Genomic DNA, 19971 nt, shown 5'->3' with positions numbered 1-19971 from the left:
TCTACCTAAAAGCTTTCCCACTGCCACACCCTGCAGGTCCTGGGATACCTCCTGTGCTCTGGAATAATATTATGCAAAAGGATGATCCATAACTAGAACATATTGTCCAACAAGCTTATCATGTTCGTTGGACAGAGGTGCATTGCAGCCTTTTCTCTTCCATTTTTTTTCTCACCCGCTTTACACTTAAAATATGAGGATTACCCTTGAATCACTGAGAACACAACAAATGGAATGTACTTTTTTTTCTGACTCATCTTGAGGGGGGAGTATTGGGGGTAGAAAGAGGAGTTAATTAATTCAGATGCATCTTCCTTTTCAGTAACTACTGTAAACGTACTCAGAGTTGAAGGAAACAACACTTAACTGATCTTGTCTGGGCTTGAAATCTAAGCAGTGTAGGGCCTTATTAATACTTGGCTTGAACACTATCAGGAATTCCAGAACTATGAGATAGACCAGGAATTAATTAAAAAAACGCCCCAGGAGAGAGCAATGGCAAACCGCTTCTATGTTGTTTCTAAGAGAGCTTCATGATTGTGTCCATGTAATCACCAGAAGTCAGCTTGGTTTGAAAGTATCTTTATTATATTGTTCATAATTGTCTCGAGTGATTATCCTCAGTGGAGGATATTCTCCGTTTTTTATAATGAAAAATAAATAAATTTCACCTGAGCTTTTTTTTTCATAATCCACCCCTCCCCAAAATAACCTCTTCCTAATGTGTCAACCACTGGACAAAAACCCTGAAGACTAAAGTAGCCCCAAGTCCATTTCTTGAGAATTACTTGTTTCACATATGATGGAGAACCATGTTAAACAATGGTCTAACTCTATGGGATAAACACCTGTGAGCTGTAGGTCACTTTATCAATTGTACAGAGGAACTTGATTGGTGTAGAATTTAAATTGGGATCACCTTCTGCCGTTTAATAGGATTAAAATTAATTGGAAAATGGCTATCAGATGTTTTTTTCTGATTTTTTTAATTGATATCTCGCCTTTGCAAACTACCTGCAAACATTCTACTTGAAATGAAAACTAGGGTGACCCTCTCTTCAGACAGTCTCCTTTTGAAGCTTCATCTGTCTCTTGAGGTGGCATTCAGGTTGCTTTACTGTGAATAACTTGTGAACAGTGCTTATATGTTTGCAGTGAGTCAAAAAGTTGCAGTCTATTTTTTGTTCCAGTCAAACTTTGGGAAAACTGTCCTCATGGTAGGATGAAATATTTACTGAAAGTATGTATCAGCTCTATCTATCTCAATACTTGTGCATAATTTTTGTGTATAAATTTTGGGTATATCATTTGTGTATAATTTAACAAATCAGTGTTTTCCCCCATTTTGCGTGTAGGTCTTGTAATTTTTGTAAAAATTTTACGGACAGATTTGTCTTTTTTACTTTTCAGGATTTTTTAAATGAAAAATAATTTTGTGCCTGTGTTGTTCCCCACTTCCCTAAAAGTTATTTGAAGATGATCCTCTTTATTTCAATTTTCTAGCTCATAAACATGAAAACAAAGAGTGCAAACTATTGCTCCACAATTTTAAAATATCCTCACCATTACTTCAAGCCAAATGCAAGTGAAATAGATTAGTTTGCATTTACACTCATGCACAGAAAGAGGGAAAGAGAGAAAGTCTTCCTCCATTTTGGGTTCATTCACCTGGCTCATGTGAAGAAAAATCCCAGGAGTTGCAAGAAGAGAGAGAAACTGGCATTAAGCCACCTAGCTCTTCGAAGGTTAGTGAATGTGGCTGCAATCCAGGAACCAAGAGGGGTATCTGCAAAATAGAACTGGACCACCTACCTGATCCACAGAAGTGATTCTAGTGCTCTGAATGAGAATCACATTGGACACAACAACCAAACAGGGATAATGAGGTGGGATCATGAGATTCCCAAGCAAATCCTAAAGTAACTCAAACACCACATGTGGAAATTAGAGAAGTAAATAAATAGATAGGCTGTTCCTATTATTCTACTGTGGATTTTGGGATGGAACCCAAAAGATACAAATCAAGGGTGTCAAACTTGATTTCATTGAGGGCCACGTCAGGGTTGCGTTTGACCTCAAGGGGCTGGGTGGGCATGGCCAGGATCGCCATGGCTGGGGTGGGCATGGCCAGCTCAACATCACTCATGTCAGGGGCACCTGTGGTGGGCCGGGTTTTCAGCTGCGACAGCAGTCCTCTCCCAGTGAAAATGGGCATGGCTGAGGTGGGGGTGGGCGTTTTCTCTGGCAGAGGCACCATGGGTCAGTCTTTCACTATTTCTAGGGTGGCCCCATGGGTCAGATCTGAACACTCTGCAGACTGGATCTGGCCCAAAGGCCTTGAGTTTGACACCCCTGATATAGATAGACATTAAGGCAATATGCCCATTCTTTTAGCAAAAGGAAAACCGGTAAGAGAGAAGGTAATGGTTATGGTTAGCTGGAGCTGGAGGAAAACTGTTTTGCTTCGCTTTTTTGTTCTTCCATCTAGCCCTTGTCTATTACCTGTGGAGTCCATTTTGTGCAACTTCCTTTCCCAATTTGTCTTTAATTGATCTTGAGAACTAGGTTTTGCTCAACATTTTCATGTATTTTCTTTTCTTTTTATGAAACATTACCACAGCAAAATGTTTTTCTGGGCTTTTCTCTTTTTTCTAATAAATAGATATTTTCATGTTTCCATGCTAGACTTGTAGTTCCTTCTCATGATAATTAAAAGGTAGCCGTCGGATTACCTGTTCATTTATTTTTATATGATCAAAACAAAGCACTAGAATTAGTGAGATAATTTGATTACATATAGCCTGGTCCACTCAAAAGAAATTAAACAGAACATGAACTGAATTAAACAGAAAGCCATATCTGTCTCTTTCCTTAATTCTGAGTCCTTCTATCTGTCAGCAGGTCACAAGACATAATAGACATAACTATCTCAAGGGTCCTCACAAGACATTTTGCTGTCTCAACTGAAAAAAGAAGTTGAACTGTCCTTACATGAGCAGAACCTGACCTAACCCTAACTCTTATTTTAATCCTGCCCACTGGCCAACATTAACACTACTAGGTATGGTCTGTAACATCTGAAATGATCACTAGACAGAAGCATAGATGTAGAAGGCAGATACTGAACAAAAATATTTGCTGTCTTTTACTGTGGTGGTAATCCAGATTTTTGCAAGCCTAGTCAACATTTTAAATGTGGTAAAGAGGCTGCTGAAGTGGAAAAACAAGGTCAAGCGAGTGTGTAGGAAGAAGAGCAAGCAGGTTGTAATAACCTCTCAATTCATCTTGGTGCTCATCTCTGTTTCAAGGTCATTGACCCAGTGCTGTCCAAAGACGTTTTCCACAGTCATGTGGCCAGCATGATGTCATGAAGCACTGTTACCTTCTCACCAAAGTGGTACCTATTTTTCTATTGCATTTGCATGCTTTCAAAGTGCTGGGTTGGCAGGAGCTGGGGCAAGAATGGGAGCTCACCCCATCATGCAGCCCTCAGGTCTCAAACCTGAGCTGTCGGCTTTTTAGCCGACGAGCCCAGCATCTTAACCACTGAGCCACTGCACCACTCTAAAATAAAAGTTGTCTTCAAAATAAAAGCAATGCAGTTGTATTGCATGCATGGCATACACTTATTTACTTTTGATTTCTAATTTCTGATTTACCTTATTTGGAGTGGACAGGAAGAGCCAAAGGGCTGGATGTGTTCTGGGAGAGATAAAATGCTCAGGTCTGTTCTAAAGGAAGGTGAAATTCAACCATTTTCAAAACATTTTCCTATACTCATGGACTATGTCTATTCTAGTATTTTAATATTTAAAATGTTCATGGTTCTGGCATTCCAGAGAAGACAGCAACATCACTAATAGCTTCATGCCTACAAGAGGAGAATTTAGCGCGGGCATGGAACAGTTTGCCTCACCTCATTCCAAGACAGAAACTTAACCGGCAAAGGTTATTTATCCATTTCAGCCATAGAACATTTTAAAACACAATTAGCCTTTTCATTAAACAATATCTCAATGAAAAAAAATGTCATAGTTTTCAAAAGTGAACTGTTCTATGTTAACTGTATGCTGTAGATTTTAAACAAAATATTTGTGCTTACATAAATACTTGGAAAAGGTAAAAATGTCAAAACAGTTGGTGTTTGTTATTAAAGCCACAACTCATCATCAGCTTACAACTGAATTTCAAACAAAGATTGTATTGTGCAGGCTCCGTTTATTCAAGATTTCAGTGTTTAAAAGCCAAAGGATGATTCCAAGTAAGGCTCCGACTGAAAATCTTTTTTATAAGACCTAACCTTCATCTGAATAGCCCCATGTTTTAGTACCTGAAATCTCTGGTGTCCTTTCAGCTATCATGATTACCTGTAAGAGCCAAATTATTTATCTTAGGATCCATTTTCAGATATCCAACCTCACAAAAATCTTAGGAAACTTCCAGAAGACCCTTCCTTTAATGTCTCATTTCTTCTGAGGCCAATATAAAAGCATCTGAGATTGGTCCAGACTGTTTTGAATGTCTTAAGCTCTGTTCAGTGTCTTTCCATACTTGCAACTTTTCTGAGGTTGTGTAGCCCATGCAAAATAAACCATAGGGAACAATCTGATATGCAGAGTTGTTCCCCTGCCTTCCACCCTCACTTCAATCGCTTGATCCTTTGTCTCTCTTTTTTTTTTCTCACAGAGATAATCCTCAAGCAATTAAAGTCCTTTTGTCTTCAGCAGTTGTGTAAGACTTAAAACTGTTGTGCAAAGGTCCATGTTTGGTTGTCTTTCCCAATCATTATCCATTTGATAGAGAGCAACTTGTCTTCCAACAGAAGTTCCACGTCCTCCAAATAAAGGGACGTGATCAAGATTTTGCACAATTCCAAGATAATGGTCAGAATGCTATTTTATCCCAAATCCAAGATTATGCCCTGTCAAACCATCATTTTCATTTCTTTGTTAGTCACTCCTTGTTTCTTTTATTTCCAAAGTTCCCTAACCAAGTATCCACAATGATTTTTTTTTACTAAGCCATGTAAGAAAGATTTCAACAATCCCTTCAGTTTATTGGCAGGAAACTTCACCTATTCATAAAGTTGCTCCAAGCCTTTTCTCCAAGTACAACTTCCACTTAATCCAAACCTTTTCCGATTCATAACAGGGTGTTAGCTGTCAGAACCCTTGATATATTTTCCTAATGGGAAGTATCCACATCCCCATATGGATTCAAACATCCTGAGAACAAATATCTTCTAACACCCAGCCACTGTGATTTATAAATTATTGTTTATAACATGAATTATTAGATTGAAGAGTTGGGTAGGACCGCAAGGATCTTCTCTGCAAATCTCCACAATGTGCAGGGAAAGAAATGGCTATAAGTCTTTTCATTAAAAAAAAAAAACACTCCAGAGATTCAGAAAACACAATTTCCGTATTCCACTGTTATACTGATCTTACAGTCAGGACTTTTTTCCCCCCTTATACTATATTTAAGCAAAAACTAGGTATCTGCAACTGCTACCTATCATTTCTGGTTCCAATTTTTTGGGAATGGAGAACATTCCCAAAATGGAGAACATTCCCAAGAATGGAGAATCTTGACCATTTTTGACTATTTTGACCACACAGGGACAAGCATTATAGTTTAAAAAAAGAACTGGGCTTCATTCACATGGTAGCAGCTGCCAGTTTAATTTTTTTCCCCGCAGAAGGCCCTGATTGCATAAATCTCCATGGGTTTTCTTATTGCAGCTGTCTAGACTGGTTGCCCAAGAAAGCCATTTTTATGTCTCCTTCTGGATATGTCAGACCTTCTACAGTCTTTATAGAGTCTATAAATTTTTTATAGAAGTTAGAAGCTGAGTGAATTCGTGAATTCACGATTGCCTGGAAACCTTCACAAGCAATGCTCATGAAGGCTTCCTGTAATAGACAATGTTACTGTATTGTAGAGGATTAGCCACAGAGGGTGGTTTTGTAGAGCATAAAAGTTGCTCAGATCTGATTAGATTAGATTAACAGAGTTGGAAGGGACCTTCAAGGTCATCTGGTCCAACTCCTTGCCCAGGCATGAGACCCTGCACCATTTCTAACAAATGGAAGTCCAATCTCTTCTTGAAAGCCTCCCGTGATGAAGCTCCCACAACTTCTGAAGGCATTGGTTGATTATTCTTATTGTCAGAAAATTTCTCCTTATTTCCAGGTTGAATCGCTCCTTGATCAGTTTCCATCCATCATTCCTTGTCTGGCCTTCAGGTGCCTTGGAAAATAGCTTGACCCCTTCCTCTCTGTGGCAGCCCCTCAAATATTGGAACACTGCTATCATGTCTCCCCTGGTCCTTCTCCTCACTAAACTAGCCATACCCAGTTTCTGTAACCGTTCTTCATATGTTTTAGTTTCCAGTTCCCTAATCATCCTGGTTGCTCTTCTCTGCACTTTTTCTAGAGTCTCAACATCTTTTTTATAGTGTGGTGACCAAACCTGGATGCAGTATTCTAGGTGTGGTCTTACTAAGGCTTTATAGAGTGATATTAGTACCTCACTTGATCTTGATTGTAGCCCTCTGTTAATGAAATTTAGGATTGTGTTGGCTTTTTTGGCTGGCGCCGCACACTGCTGGCTCATATTTAATTGGTTGTCCACTAAGACTCCAAGATCTCTCTCACAGTTACTGCTATTAAGCCTGGTTTCACCCAGTCTATATGTGTGCTTTTGGTTTTTCTTGCCTAAGTGTAAGACTTTACATTTCTCTACACTGAATTCCATTTTGTTAGACAGGGCCCAGTGTTCAAGTCTGTCAAGATCCATCTGGATCTTGAGCCTATTTTCTAGAGTATTAGCTATTCCTGCCAGCTTAGTATCATCTGCAAATTTGGTAAATTCTCCTTCTATTCCCTCATCTAAATCATTTATGAAGATCTAATTAAGTTGTGGTGCTATCAACAAACTATTGTCTGAACAGATGAATATCTAAAACCTAGGTGCAATAGCAATAACGCTTAGATGTATACACTGCTTCACAGACCTTTACGGCACTCTCTGGGCGGTTACAGAATCAGCATATTGCCCCCAACATCCTGGTCCTCATTTTATCAATTTTGGAAGGATGGGGGGCTGAGTCAATCTTGCGCCAGTCAGAGTCAGCCTGTAATATTCCATTCTAACCACTGCAACACCATGGCTTTTTGTATATCTTTGCATGACCAGAACTAAAGTGAAGTCTTTTTGAATTTCCCCTTTTCTCTAAGCCAAGAAAGAATAGTGAATCTTCTCAAAACTGTCCTGTTTTCTTTTTCTTTTTTCAGTACATTAATTTAATCCCTGGGATACATTATTTTTCCTGATATTCTCAGTAGTAGGTATGTGTCCATGTGCCAGGAGATTAGTTAAAGGTCTTCTAGAAGTTTTATCCATCCATCCATCTATCCATCCATCCATCCAACCATTCATCCATCCATCCATCCAATTACTATACCACCCATCACACTTGTGTGCCTCTGGGCAATTTACAAATAAAAAAATAAAGTCATATAAAAGCTGCCAAGTGTTGTGGTCCGTCAGCAGCCTACAGAGCTGGCAACGGAGTCAGACAGCGATGAGGCTGAGGTGAGGCCAGGGCCATCGGGAAGTGAAGTGTGGACTACCGAGCCTCCAGAGGCTGATAGTAGTGAGGCAGAGGAACAGGAGGAGCCTGTTCCTAATGCACGTATGAGAAGAGCTGCCAGAAGACAAGAGCAGCTCAAGCAGAGAGGACAGAGGGAGTAGGGCCAAGAGATGATGGATCTCTCCCATAAGGCTTAAAACAGACCAGCACCGGCATTTGGCCTTTGCCGGAAAACAACATTGTAGCTGCGTCTTCTGCTTCGTCTTCTGCTTCGTCTGCATCTTTGTTTTTGTGGCTTCTGGACATTTGCCAGGAAGGGCCTTTGGCAGTTTGCCTAATTGGACCAAAGTTTGCGAGATAACTGAGGAATTTGTGTTGGGAGGCATTTGTTTTACTTTGAGTTGAACGATGCTGGGAATGAAGTAATTCCCAGCTGTTCGAATAAAGTTTGCTTGTTTTTTAACGGACTGAGTTTATTACTACCTACTTGGGCCTGGGTCACAACATCAAGACACAACTCCAGTATCTGCCAAGTTGTCAAGGTACACTCTTCCTGTTTCCAATAACTGAGGAAACTTGTAGATATAGATCAGCACTCTCTCCAGAGCCACCTATGCATTAAGCATATGACTGGGAAGACCTTGTTTTTCCTAGTCTAAATGCATCAGTACACACCCACACCCACACACAAAGAGTTACCAGGATGCAATGCAGCAAATTGCCAAGGGTTGTAGAGAGGGCAGATCTTCTTCACTTCCCATGCTTAAAAGACACAGAAAGCAAACAGCAAGGTAGAGCTGGTGGACACTTCTTTTTCCCTTGCCCTCTTCATCCTCTTCTCCAAAATTAACTTGACATGATAGACTTGAACCTGAATCTGTGTTGCCCAGCAGTTTCAATTCTCTATTCTTCGCCTTAAGAATTGTTTATCGATACCCAGAAGATGCCAACTTGAATCAAAAACAAGTTCATACAGCAACTGTGTCTGCACTGAGGTGAGGGTGATGCCTTCTGAAAGCATAAAAAAGAAAAAGGAAAGGAAACTGAGAAGGGAAACAACTCTCTATATTGCCCAAAGGCAGACATACACCTTTCCAGAAATATGTGGCGTTTTTTTTCCCCCCATCCAGAACAGGAGTAGCTGCAAAGAGACGTGTTCAGAGAAAAACCCCAGTGCAAGTACCCCTATTTAGGACAGCCTACAAAATATGTATATATATATATGCCTAGTTTAATGAAAAGAAGGACTAGGGGAGACATGATAGCAGTATTCCAATATCTCAGGGGTTGCCACAAAGAAGAGGGAGTCAAACTATTCTCCAAAGCACCTGAAGGTAGAACAAGAAACAATGGGTGGGAACTAATCAAGGAGAGAAGTAACTTAGAACCAAGGAGAAATTTCCTGACAGTTAGAACAATTAATCAGTGGAACAACTTGCCTGCAGAAATTGTGAATACTCCAACACTGGAAGTTTTTAAGAAGGTATTGAATAACCATTTGTCTGAAATGGTGTAGGGTTTCCTGCCTGGGCGGGGGTTGAACTAGAAGACCTCCAAGGTCCCTTCCAATTCTGTTGTTGTTGTTGTTGTTGTTATTATTATGTTTGAACCATTTCCCTAATGTGGCATCTCGAAGGTGCCGATGTGTCTGCAAATACCACCCTTGGCACCTTTATTTCCAAGAATGCGTTTGCGTAAGTTTTCTTTAAAAAAAATATTATTATTTTTTTTTAAAAATGATGGGTTGCTAAAGCTTAGTGTTTAGCTTGGCACTGGGCCCACCTGCCTGGAAAAATGACAAAGGTAAGAAGAAGTTGTGCAGGGCATCCAAGGGAAAGGAGGGAGAAGGGGTGGCACAAAGCTTTCTGGTGAATGTGTGTTTTGTCCTTAACTGGATTTATACCCCATAGGAGTGTTTCAAAAAATTGGTTTCCTGTAGCAGCCACTTTTGCAAGAGGATCCACAAAACAGTTTCGGAATTGCCGATGTGCCAACCCAAGCTGAAAAAACCGGGTAGGCTACATTGCTTCCTTCTTAAAGCCACTGACAAATATCATTCTTTAAAAAGCTTGCCTATAATTCTTCTACGGTTAGAAAACAAAACCATTGTAATGACGTAATGCCACAATTTTGATTTATGAAACAGCTGAGTGTGTTGACATTTAGATTTTTATTATTGTAGAAGATGCCGTACAATATGCTTGTTTCTAAGGTAAAAATAATACAAGTAAATTGTGAATTAACTTGCAATTAAATGAAATATAAAGCGTATAAATTAAACAACCATGTACTTCCTACGTAAGTCAGACCAGCACGTATCTAAATAAAAAATCCTAGCTTCGATTTAACCAGAATCCATACATTGACTAAATGTTGCCCATCAACTTCAAAAGCTGAGGGTACAGAATAGATAGAAGATTCCTTTCTTTAAAAAGAGGAGGAGGAGGAGGAGGAGGAGGAGGAGGAGGAGGAGGAGGAGGAGGAGGAGGAGGAGGAGGAGGAGGAGGAGGAGGAGAAGGAGAAGGAGAAGAAGAAGATATTATATGGTCTTATTTTTTGCCTTCACCAGTGAAGTAAGAGCTTCTCTTAAAACCAGTTAGGCCAAGGAAGTCCAACTTCGGCAACTTTAAGACTTGTAGACTTCAACTCCCAGAATTCCTCAGCCAGCTATGCTGTCTGGGGAATTCTGAGAGCTGAAGTTTACAAATCTTAAAGTTGCCAAGGTTGGACACTCCTGAAATAGTCAGAAGAGAAATCTTACTTGGTTTGTTCCATTTTGATTTAAATTGTATTATAAATTTAGAATCAAATCAAGTGTTGTAAAATGGGGATATATACACATTAAGATATTGATACATTTAGCTAAAACATTTGGATTGTTAGGATGAAACAATAGCACCACAATCTGGAAGTTCAGACAGTTCAAGTAGAAAGAACAGGTCATAATTTGAACAGATATGAACACATAAAGCCAAAAATAAGAAAGATGGGATACAAATAATAAATAAACTAATAAAACTTCGCACGATGTTTGTCTATTGGTCTACATTTTAATATTTTTTGTACTCATTGGTAATATCACTCTAAGGTTTTGGATACAACCCTCACTCAGTTATGCTAGGAAATGAAGGTGGGGTCTTGTCCATGGTACAGTCCTTCCTCAAGTAGGAGAAGTAACACCATAATTATCTTCAAAGAAGATGAATCATGAATTTAATTTCCACCACCACCTTTCTCTAGGAAGGTTATATAGGAAAGATAATCTGCCTTTATTACCGTATTTATTTAGTAAAACTAAGATGACTCTGTCATTTTAACTGATTTTAGAAAATAACTCATCTTGCTTTCCACATAAATTTGATTTTGAATACCGTATTCTCAGCTGAGATTTAAAATACTTTAAACCCTAAATTTAAGATGTGTCATGTATATATAAAATATAAATAACACAGAGATACACATGTATGTATGTATGTACGTATGTTTTCGTAGGTTTTCACAGGACATGAAATTTCGTAGGTATGTCCACAGGACATGAAATTGATTTTGAAGGAACCAAATTAATCTCCAAAACTGAACACTATAACAAGAGAATAATTATGGAAGCCATCAAAATAGAGAAACACCCCCACAACATGGACAAACGGGATGACACCTCCCGCCTACCAGACATCTGGAAACTGGCCTCAGTCAACAAACGAGTCCCAGCCACGAAAATTGACACCAGAACCAGGATAACACACAATGCCACCACCGATCATCCTCACCAGATTCAAACCCAAACCCATCCCAAAGATGAAACATAACCACCATCCAGAAGCCAGACCATGCTGGCACCACTGGCTGCTGCGCCCCCCTCCGATCCCCATGCAAAGCAAGCTGACACACGCCAGGAACACATGACAGGACCTTGGACTCAGAGCCAGGCCAGGGCCTGGGATGCTGCATCACAGCCATCTGCTCAAGACATCACATCACAGAACTCCAAAGACCAAAACACCAAAGCTCAGGAACAAAAGACTAGGACCACACCCACACAGGATGCTGCAAGGCAGCCGACCAATCTGCAAACACCCACTCCATCTACCAATCAAGATGCAACCACACAGCCAACCAACCCACTCACAGCAACACTCCCCACCTCGACCAATCTGCAAACACCCACTCCATCTACCAATCAAGATGCAACCACACAGCCAACCAACCCGCTCACAGCAACACTCCCCACCTCCCCACCAGAGAGACGGCAGCTCCAACCACGTTTTGCTCACAGAGGCACGAAGCCGAAAGCACCATCCTGAAGATGATGAGTGAGACCTCGTCAAAACATCGCCAAGATACTCTCAACCTTACACGGGAAAAGACCTGAATATGCCAAGACCTACATATGTATGTATGTATGTATGTACACAAGCTGTTCAGACATAAATCATCCTGTAGCTTATTCTCAGATAACTCATTTTAGAACTGCTACAAATCTCATATACTCAGAAACCAAAAACAGAACTTTAACAGTATAAAAATGAGAATAAAATGATCATTTACAAATTAGTCCTACAAATATTCAATTCAGCTTGATTATTTACAACTGAAATCCTTTGACAAATAATGCAACCAATGTATAAATATCATGGTACCATATCAGGAAAGAAACTGATTGGCTCATAATGATGCAAGCATCCCTTGATTATGAGAATTTTTGTATTATTGATACTGTGAAGCCCTCTACTCTTTCTTTTATTTATTTAGTTATATTTTATATTTCTTAGCCACCCATCTTCCTCAGAGAACAGGGCCATTAAAAAAATTCAAGATGGTAGTCATGGTTGTGCAATCAAAGGCCCACTCCGCTGTGTTTGTGTGCAGTTTTGACACACATACCAAAAGACTGGGGCTGCAAATCACACAATTGTAATCATCATCCTGACTATTTTGTTGGTTCCCCCTCTGGCCATTCCCAATTTGCACATCAAATCTTAGGAAATTTGATACTTTTTCATGGAATAAATCTATATTTTAGAGTAATCCAAGTTTGAAATTTTCAGATAATTCCTCTTTCTTTGGAAGGGTATTCATAGAATAGAATAGAATTTTTTATTGGCCAAGTGTGATTGGACACACAAGGAATTTGTCTTGGTGCATATGCTCTCAGTGTACATAAAAGAAAAGATACGTTCATCAAGGTACAACATTTACAACACAATTGATGGTCAATATATCAATATAAATCGTAAGGATTGCCAGCAACAAAGTTACAGTCATAAGTGGAAGGAGATGGGTGATGGAAACTATGAGAAGATTAATAGTAGTGCAGATTTAGTAAATAGTTTGTCAGTGTTGAGGGAATTAATTGTTTAGCAGAGTGATGGCCTCGGGAAAAAACTGTTTTTGTGTCTAGTTGTTCTGTTGTGCAGTGCTCTATAGCATCATTTTGAGGGTAGGAGTTGAAACAGTTTATGTCCTGGATGTGAAGGATCTGTAAATATATCATAGATGTTAACAGACTTGGTACCACTTAAGACCCCTTATTGCTAATCAAGTCCTAAATCATATGAGTTGAATTTGCAGAATGACAGTATTAAAGCATGCTTTGATTTAAAAATTTGGTCCAGGTGGATTAGCATTATCTGAAACCTTGTAATTACTACCAGGATTTTAAAAAATGTGTTGTATCCACTGTTAACATTGGATTGTCATTAGCTTTAAGAACTTTGGAACAAAGTGTTGGAATTATGCTGCCTTCATGAGATTATAGATCTAAAAATCTGGAATTTCACTACTTAAGTCATTTTATACCATTTTTTTCCAGCCCAAAATAAATGCATTTCTTATAATGAATACAAGCTGAAGTCTTTCAACTCACATTGGAAATTCAAATAAAAATGAAGATCTTTTGATAAGACAGTGAAATATTGGATAAATTGCCTAAATATGTATAGAATGATGAGATGCAAAGAGATTTGTAGCTTAGCTGACACAGACAGCTGTTGATCCTGGTATCCTGATCTTGAAAATGGAAACTCCTAGGCAGCTGGTATATGTAGATTATCCTGGGACCTTCTAAGATCAGGCCTTTCTTAGGCTTGGCTAATTACCAGAGAATTCAAGATTTGTGACTGTGAAATGAGTGGACAGAGCCATCCCTATATGTGGAAAATATGGATGGAAAGCAGGGCAGAGGCTCTGAAGAGACATGCCAGCTAGGAGACAAGAAGACAAAACAGGAGTATCCTATCATGTGAAATCTGTGGTTAAGAGTCAAAGGATGTTAAAAAAATATTTCCATGAACTTGAGATTCATTCAGCAAAGATTATTTTTCATGTTTATTAGATACCTTGGAAAGTATTTCTGAAGGTTTGGCTGTTTAAAACAATAGAAGAAACACACTTATAGTGGTGTCCTTGGTGCTGTCCTTGATGTTGATTATTTCATTACCCAACTAGATAACAAATTCAGTGCAAGAAAACCACCAAGCTCATAGAGCACCAAGGACTCCATAGTTCAATCCTGAGCTAAAGATATTATCTTCTATTGGAAACACACTTACAATAAAAACTTGTCCCATTATTGTTTTGATTTACATTCATGAATTTCATTAATAAGATTGGGTAAGAATAATATGCCTTAAAAATGTGGGATGTATTTTGGATGACATTTTCAAACTTCAAATCTATGTATGAGCATAGGGACGCGGTGGCTCAGTAGCTAAGATGCTGAGCTTGTCGATCAAAAGGTCGGCAGTTCAGCAGTTTGAATCCCTAGTGCCGTGTAATGGGGTGAACTCCTGTTACTTGTCCCAGCTTCTGCCAACCTAGCAGTTCGAAAGTACGTAAAAAATCCAAGTAGAAAAATAGGGACCATCTTTGGTGGGAGGGTAACAGTATTCCGTGCGCCTTTGGCATTTAGTCATGCTGACCACATGACCACAGAGATGCCTTTGGACAGCGCTGGCTTTTCATCTTTGAAACGGAGATGAGCACTGCCCCCTAGAGTCAGAAATGACTAGCACATATGTGTGAGGGGAACCTTTTTTTTTTTTACAAAAAGAATCTTATCCCAGACCTGTGATAAGACCTGCATTGTAGACCTGCATTGCAGATATGTGTTTGCTGTTTATTTACAAGCCAGCTCCCTATTGGCACAATGGAAAATTTAATATATTTTTCATGTGGTCAAGGTTTAATTCTCTATTTACAAACTAGATTGATGTTGTTGTTGTTAGTTGCGAAGTCATGTCCGACCCATCGCGATCCCATGGACAACATTCCTCCAGGCCTTCCTGTCCTCTACCATCCTCTGGAGTCCATTTAAACTCATGCCTACTGCTTCAGTGACTCCATCCAGCCACCTTGTTCTCTGTCGTCCCCTTCTTCTTTTGCCCTCAATCTTTCCCAGCATTAGGCTCTTCTCCAGTGAGTCCTTCCTTCTTGTTAGGTGGCCAAAGTATTTGAGTTTCATCTTCAGGATCTGGCCTTCTAAAGAGCAGTCAGGGTTGATCTCCTCTAGGACTGACTTGTTTGTTCGTCTTGTGTTCTGTCTCCGTCCTCACTCTGGAGTAACGAGCTGGCCTTCAGCCAGTGGATACACGGCTCTTATCAGTCCTGGCCAGGAAAACGCAGCTGCCTGCCAAAAAGTTTAAACAGATTAAGACTTCAGCTCACTTCGACATGGTTCAGCTAATTTGCTTCCCGTAAAACTGAAAGCAGTCCCAAAACTCTTTATATATCCTGTGGGGTGGGGCTTCTGTCCCACCCTTCCCTTTGATGATGCTGCCTCTCTAATCTTCTGAAGTGCGGCTCGATCCAGGCTTGATTGGTATGATTATCATCTGCGTCTGTAGGCGTAGCCTGAGGAAGGGAGGAATCAAGGGATGTTGGCCTCATTACGTCCTCCGACTGGCCTGGTTCTGGCTCCTGGAGCTGGGCCAAAGGAATCGGTGCTCCTGAGGTAAGCCTTACCGGCCCTTTCCCCTCACTCTCAGAGTCACTTTTGGGCATGGGGCCAGGTTCGGAGGCTGGAGCCACAAGACCTTGCAGTCCAAGGGACTTGTAGGAGTCTTCTCCAGCACCAGAGTTCAAAGGCCTCAATTCTTTGGCGCTCAGCCTTTCTTATGGTCCAGCCTTCACAGCCATACATTGCAACTGGGAAAACCATAGCTTTGACTATATGCAGTTTTGTTGACAGGGTGATGTCTCTGCTTTTTAGTATGCTGTCTAGATTTGCCATAGCTTTCCTCCCCAGGAGCAAGCGTCTTTTAATTTGTTGACTGCAGTCCCCATCTGCGATGATCTTGGAGCCCAGGAAAATAAAATCTGTCACTACCTCCATTTCTTCTCCATCTATCTGCCAGGAATTGAGAGGGCCAGATGCTTGGTTACAATAGTAATATAATACTATTTTACAATAGTATCAACCTATCAACTAGGTTGATACTATTGTAAAAAATATGTTTTATTTTTCTTCTGTTTCTTTTTTCTTTTCTCTATATATTTTTTCTTCCCCTTTTGTAGTGGTGAAGTAAAAGGAAAGGAAAAAGAAATAATTTGGGTTTTAGGAGATTTGTTCATGTAACAGTACAATAAAGATGGAGCTGGTACTTCTGGATGTGCTACTTACCTGGACTAACATCAGTCTTGCAAGACTCAAAATATTTATCCTCCTCCTTTCCTTTTACTATCCAGAAAATTAGGGAGGGTTTACTCTGAAACATTTCTTGTGCATTCCCTCCTATGGGGTGAAAGGGCTGTTAAAGTATACCCTGGTGGTGCAGTGGTTGGAATGCAGTATCACAGGCTGACTCTGCCCACTGCCAGGAGTTTGATCCTGACCCGCTCAAGGTTGAATCAGACTTTCATCCTTCTGAGGTCAGTAAAATGAAGACACAGATTATTGGGGGCAATAATTTGCTGACTCTGTAAACTACTCAGAAACTGCAGAAAAAATAATTGCTACCAACCTGCCTTCCATTGAGGACCTGTATACTGCACGAATCAAAAAGAGGGCCATGAAAATATTTACAGATCCCTCACATCCAGGACATAAACTTTTTCAACTCCTACCCTCAAAATGACGTTATAGAGCACTGCACAACAGAACAACTAGACACAAGAATAGTTTTTTCCCGAAGGCCATCACTCTGCTAAACAAATAATTCCCTCAACACTGACAAACTATTTACTAAATCTGTACTACTATTAATCTTCTCATAGTTCCCATCACCAATCTCTTTCCACTTATGACTGTATGACTGTAACTTTGTTGCTGACAATCCTTATGATTTATATTGATATATTGACCATCAATTGTGTTGTAAATGTTGCACCTTGATGAACGTATCTTTTCTTTTATGTACACTGAGAGCATATGCACCAAGACAAATTCCTTGTGTGTCCAATCACACTTGACCAATAAAAATTCTATTCTATTCTATTCTATTCTATTCTATTCTATTCTATTCTATTCTATTCTAAAGCATTATGGAGTGGTATATAAGTAAAAATACTATTGCTATTACATGCCTGGTTGTCTGGTCTGCAACAATTGTCTCCCAAGGTCATTCTCACATACCACTCCACCTTTTCTCTCATTTCCCCTATTTATCAAAGCAATTTTTGCCAATCGAACAAACAAATATTATGTGTGATATGTTAGCATTTAAAATTATCCTTCCTATGCTGATCTGTGGCCATAATAACGATTTGGTTGATTAATATCAATTTAAAAATTATTATTTTTTAAAAAAAGGGAACTTAATAAGAAGTAATGATCCCTCTATGAAATAATCAGGCATTAACCTTTTTGATAAGGACATGACTCAAATAGACACTTCCGCCCTCTCTGCTTCTCCTTACTTCCTCCATTAGTCCCTCAAAAGTATTTTTGGACTTGCAAAATTTGCAAATGCTAAGAATAAGATGGAAAAATCATTGTCCTGCCATTGAATGACCATTTGTTTTGCACTAACAATGTTATTCTCACCCATTCTCCAAGAGGAAGGAAAATAGCATAAGTTATCTTCCTCCCACCTCCTTATGCTCTATAGTACATGGATTGGTAGTTCAGTCACTTGTGTGTAAAACAAACAAACAAACAGCTTTCAACAGTCCCTGTGAGACAAGAGTAGAAACATACATCAAGCCACTTTTTCCCTTGAAAGGTCTGAACCCAGGAACGAAATACATAGTAAAAGTAGACAGATGGCCCACAAACTCTGCAGCACTGAACGTTTTCCAAAAAGAAATAACCCACTCCATTAGTTTCACCACAGATTCAGAGACAATGCAGCTGACTTAAAAATATACTGACTTGGCTCTCTGACTTTGTGGGACCCCAAAGATGGTTAAAAACCAGGGGCGGCTGCCCAACCCCTTTCTTTGTTTTTGTTTTGACATCCATCATGAATGCTCTTGCTCTTACCTGCACTATTTTTATTTCCATGTGGTTTTTTTGAAAACTTTATATTAAATTTATTATAATAATATATACGCTATTATTTCCTGTGTATTAACTTTATACTGAAACTCCTTTATGGGTATATATATTAATTATTGCCTGTGTGCCCCTTAAAGGATTATATTTGTTAATATAAATTTTGAAATATGTGCAGACATCACTTTGCCAACTGGCCCTATATTGGAAACATGTTTCCTGCCCTCTGTATTTGTGCTGGTCTCACATTCAGCTTACCTTTAAAAAGAAATTGAAATATTTCTACAAACCTTCAAAGAAAAGCTTTTAAAAGTACATTTGACAAAACCGCTTCCATAATTACATTTCACTTTGAAAACATTTAGGACCTTTACATATGTCTAAAAAGGTTTAAGGCTTTTAAAGAGAACACCTAAAAATAAAAACCCCAAAATGCACTTTGCCTGGAGCTAATTTCAAAATTGATTTTAAAAATCTTCCCTATATAATTCTCCTTTGGCAATTGTCCATCATGAACATTGACATGATAGTGATGAGGAGGAGGAGGAGGAAGAGGAGGAGGAGGAAGAGGAAAAGGAACAGGAAGAGGAGGAAGTTATCCATTCATTTGTGTCCATCTCTTGGAGATTCTATGGTCCAGCTCTCTCCATGGTCTTCCAATCTTGTACTACTTCTTTGAGTTGCTCTATGATCTGGCTGGTGTCAGCTTTGATGGTGTCCAGCCACTGTGTTCTTTGGCAGTCTGATTTCCTTTTACCACCAACTCTTCCAAGCATAATTGCTTTCTCCAATGAATTCCCCTGCATGACATGAGCAAAGTAAGTGAGACTCAGTTTCGTGATTTTTCCTTCTAGAGCAGGGGTCACAAACTGGTGGTCCGCAGAAAATTTGGGTGGTCCGCAGAAAAATTATTTGCATTTTTTATATTGCACTAAATCAGGGGTCTTCAAACTACACCCCCTGGGTCAGATATGTACAATGAATGTTTGTGTTGCTGCAGAGAGTCTCTCCCTTCGGGGTCTTTTTGTGCAGGTCAGAGGGGGGCAGAAATTCCAACCTGGCGTCTGCTTCAGCTTCCTGGTACGGGGCTTTGGGAGAAGGCTGGAGGGAAGCGCCGCTGATGGCTAAGAGCTGGAGGGCCTCGTTCCAGTGGGACTGCATCATGGCTTGGAACTGGCTGACCATCTCATTCCGCTGATCCTCCAGGTGCCGGTAACCTGGCCTGGTACTCCTGCAGGCCTTTCCTCTGTTTGGAAAGCCTATGCTCCTAGTCTTCAGTGAGATGCTTCTGCTGAGCCTCCTTCTTGGTCAGATCCAATTTGAACTGAGCCAACTGTTTTGCTAACTCTATCTTGTGGTGGCTGCTTAGCTCCAACAACTGCTTCCTGATGGGGCCCTAAGAAGCCCAGGCGGGCAGGCAAGGAGGGGGTGGGAGGGAGGGGAGAGGTGAGTAGAGGCCAACGAGGCACCCCTCTACGTGAGTGATATCAAGTGGGCCATGCCCACCCAGTCACATGACCACCTAGCCACACCCACCCAGCTGGTCATTAGGCAGATCATATTAGTGGTCCACAGGATTTAAAAATATGAATTTAGTGGTCCCTGAGGTCCAAAAGGTTGGTGACCCCTGTTCTACAGGCATGTCTGGTATAATGTATGAACATTGACATAGATGAGTCATTTCTAGATTTGTTACCAGAAAAAGTAACACCTTCACCTTTCACCAACTCCAATTCAATGCCTAATCCCCCTCAAAGCTGCCAATCTGAAAAGACTGAAATCTAGCAAGCATTTACAGAAAGCTCACCAGCTGTACCTTGCTGTAACCCAGCCTTAAGGAGACAAGTTCAGCTCTCTAAAACTTTTCATTGTTGACTTCAGTGCTTCTCAAACATGGATAAATTACCCCAGATTAGGTAAAAGTGATTTTTCTTTGAATAATGAC

The 19971-nt window shown here is 40.0% G+C and overlaps 2 long non-coding RNA genes across 3 annotated transcripts in view; one reads left to right on the top strand and one right to left on the bottom strand.

The window, feature by feature from the left end:
* Window positions 1–8259: 8259 nt before the first annotated feature.
* Window positions 8260–19971, top strand: part of LOC131190150 (uncharacterized) — a 38591-nt gene continuing 26879 nt past the window's right edge. Inside the window, exons 1-3 of the long non-coding RNA XR_009153236.1 lie at window positions 8260–8592; window positions 9508–9610; window positions 11100–11986. This is a non-coding gene — a long non-coding RNA (uncharacterized LOC131190150). The remainder of the gene's footprint in view (window positions 8593–9507; window positions 9611–11099; window positions 11987–19971) is intronic.
* The window catches only part of LOC131190151 (uncharacterized), a 29942-nt gene continuing 19723 nt past the window's right edge, over window positions 9753–19971 (bottom strand). For both annotated transcript variants that reach the window (XR_009153238.1, XR_009153237.1), the window contains exon 2: window positions 9753–18826. This is a non-coding gene — a long non-coding RNA (uncharacterized LOC131190151). The remainder of the gene's footprint in view (window positions 18827–19971) is intronic.

This window comes from Ahaetulla prasina, chromosome 2 (genome assembly GCF_028640845.1).
Source record: "Ahaetulla prasina isolate Xishuangbanna chromosome 2, ASM2864084v1, whole genome shotgun sequence".
Lineage (NCBI taxonomy): Eukaryota > Metazoa > Chordata > Lepidosauria > Squamata > Colubridae > Ahaetulla > Ahaetulla prasina.
This window is presented reverse-complemented; position numbering and strand designations above follow the sequence as displayed.